This window comes from Electrophorus electricus, chromosome 10 (genome assembly GCF_041902795.1).
Source record: "Electrophorus electricus isolate QZ-2024a chromosome 10, ASM4190279v1, whole genome shotgun sequence".
Classification (NCBI taxonomy): Eukaryota; Metazoa; Chordata; class Actinopteri; order Gymnotiformes; family Gymnotidae; genus Electrophorus; species Electrophorus electricus.
The window spans coordinates 12,033,651-12,037,090 of NC_137506.1; the positions used below are offsets into that span (position 1 = coordinate 12,033,651).

The 3,440-nt window shown below is 36.0% G+C and overlaps 1 non-coding gene across 1 annotated transcript; it reads left to right on the forward strand.

Moving 5' to 3' along the window:
* Positions 1-2,389: 2,389 nt before the first annotated feature.
* Positions 2,390-2,463, forward strand: trnai-aau (transfer RNA isoleucine (anticodon AAU)). Its single transcript has one exon. It is a non-coding gene; the product is annotated as a tRNA-Ile (tRNA).
* The last annotated feature ends 977 nt before the right edge of the window (positions 2,464-3,440 follow it).

Genomic DNA, 3,440 nt, shown 5'->3' on the forward strand with positions numbered 1-3,440 from the left:
CAAATATTATACTATAAACCTAATATTTTAATAGGGTTGGCAACTTTCTAGATCCGATTACTACATGTGTGTGAAGTACAGGTGCTGTAGCTATATGGTATACAATTGTTCACAGTAGCCTAATTATAATATATACAACCAAAAATGCATCTAAAATAAACACCAGAAACCTGGACTAAGGCTAATGTACATAAGTGCATTAAATCTAGGTAGGACTGCTCGATAGATAGGATAACAGCAGAACAATTGTCCCACCATATAAGCAAAATGAGAGCCTGCTAAGGCCACCAAGAGGGTGCCAAAGACCATGTATTTATTTCTATTTGGTTTTTTACCTATGTTATGTCAGTGGCAGCTCAAATTTCTTCATAGGGCCCCACACAGGATTGGGCCAGCCCTGGTATCACAGTGTCATGCACTGGAAAACCATCAAGCCTGTTGACTATGCTACCAGTGTTGTTCATGTACCTGTGCAAATAAACTGCAAACACAATTACTTTTAGAAGTATCATCCAGTTTGTTTTCACAATTGCCAAAATGTAATGAATCACAGCCAAAAACTACATTCTATTAATACAGAATGTTTATGAAAGTTAATTTAATCTAATTAACAATAAATGAACAGTCGAATATTGTAGTTCAAACAGTCCAATAGCTGTAGTAATGGCATAACTCATTTTGCTTATTTAGAGAGAACGATAAATCTGAAAACCCACAGGTTTGTAAATTTGGGTCTCTAAATCATACAAAAGTAGGTTTTCTATTGCTGAACAGTTAGCTAGCTAACAAACTACCAGCACCTAAATGATCAAAGTTTAAAGCTGAACAATGAAATGGTTCCACAAGGAATGGTTTCTAGCCCCGAGTTTGACACTTGCTGACCCCAACTGTTAGCTAGCTAACTAGCTTATCTCTGTGATAAAGCGATACAATCTTTAGCAATGAGGACATGAATAAAGTATCCTTTACAATTTTCACAATATTGTGAAAATTTAATCTGCTGGCATTGGAGGTTATTAAATATTCACAATATCAATAATAATTCCTTGGCTCACAGAATCAGACATTACATTTTTGCTGTTATGGCAGCTGTTATAAAGATCATATTTATACAGAACCCTGTTCAGTTACTGCTAGTATTGAGGCACCATTGCATAACTAATAGCGGTACAGAGACAGAAACATCATGTGTTCAGATGAATAACTATGAATGTGTTAGATGAATAGTGCAGATTAGAATCATATCAAGTTCAAGTTCAAGTTCAGTTTATTCGTCACATACATAGTCATACACAGTATAACACGCAGTGAAATGGTGGAGAGTGCTCTATCCAAACTGAGGAAGACAACCAGGGGTGCATAGAGAAAAAAAAAAAAAAAAAAAAAAAAATATATATATATATATATATATATATATATATATAGATATATATATATATATATATATATATATATATATATATATATATATATATATATACAGATAAATATATATATTCTAAGTATGTACAAAAATATATTAACAATGTATGTACAATATATGTATATTATGATTATATTCACAATGTACAATGTATATGGTTGGGTATATATGTACACAATCTACAGAATGTACAGATCCATTTTGTATAATACCATATCTACAGTCTATACCATATCTATCCATCATGTGTTCAGATGGCCAGCAGTGTGCTGTAAAATATACATTGTCAGATATTAATGTCTGCTCTGGATGTGTGTGAGAGAGTCTGTGAGAGGTTTGCATTTGTGTGTGTTGCCTGACTATGAGTGGGAAAACCATATAAAGGTAAAAACATTACCTCTGCAACAAGGATCTCTTCTATTTGAAGGAAAGGTTTAAGTTAGACACAGTCTCCACAGAGAAAGTTAAATCTGGTTTGCGTTAAGACCAGTTGACATATCAGTGGTTTATCACTGATTATGTCTGCCACTGAGATACCACAAATTAAGGACTCCAGATTCCAAGACATAGAGTTGTGCAATGTGAGCCATACATCAAATATGTCCCTAAAAGGTTTATATTCCTTGGCTCACAGAATCAGACATGACATTTTTGTTGTTAAGGCAGATTTCATGGTGTAATAGACAGCACTATGTAACTCACAGCAATAAAGCTAGGTGGACTTTGCAATTGATGATTTTCTCACTGTGTACAACTGCACTGAATTGCTCTTTAACAAAAGCTTCTGCACATTTGCTTTTGAAGTTTAATTCAAAAGTTGGCTGCAGAATAACCATTTGTCAGAGGGAACAATATGTGTCAACTTTCACCTATGCTCGGTCGAAAATCTTGTTGATACCAAGTCTACAATTTTATGGAAAGGTTCCCTTCACTGCTGCACCAAGAACTGTGAAGCTACCTGCGAAAGGCCGATTAGCTCAGTTGGTCAGAGCGTGGTGCTAATAACGCCAAGGTCATGGGTTCGATCCCCATATAGGCCATGTGAGTTTTGGCTGATGAACGACCCCTTGTCAACAAACCACCTGTTGCAAAAAGGGCACCTGTTTGAACTTGTGTTGCTTATAACATTGCTTGTAAACCACAATCTGCTAAGACATGTTCCAAGTACAGGAAATTGAGAGTATGTTCTTGATTACACAACTTTACCCATGGATTTGTGCTTATTTACAAATTTTGGATATTGCGGAGAAAAGTATGAAATCAGAGGGACTCTGGCATTAGTGTAAGGCTCTCGATCGCTGTGTGAATTGGTCAAGGAAGCCATTCCAGAGGCATGCAGATGACCTGCATCCTCCCCATCAAATTATAGCAAGTTAGGTGTCTGTTCCTACAGCTCCTACAATACCATCAGCTAAGATCACCTGTGTTCAAAAATCAACTCCGATACCTACATCCATATCAGAATTTATAAACAAACATTCTTAATACAAAAAACCTATTATCTAAGATATACAAAATAATAGTGAAATCAAATCTCAGTTACCCTCCCATCGAGACAATGGGAAGAAGATTTATTACCAGCCCCCGACGCCGCAGTTTGGATTAAAATGTGTAATAATCATTACCACATGACAGCAACACTAACCTACAATGCATTCAGTACAAAATAATACAGAGTACATTATACTACACATTGGATGTTTAAAATTGGTTTCACAAGCTCAGCAATCTGTACATACTTTACTCAAATCACAGTTGACGATTACATTCACGCCACGTGGCAGAGCACACCTATCAAGCAATTTTGGCAAGTCATCATCAAGTTCGAGTTCAAGTTCAAGAGGTTTTATTGTCATTTCAGCTATATACTAGTACACAACAAAAACGAGACAATGTTCCTCCAGGGCCATGGTGCAACAGAAAAACAACAGTGCAACAGACAACATGCTACACAAGTGCAAACAGTCCAATATAGTGCAATATAGTGCAGTGACTTGGTGTGTTTTAAAGAGCAGCA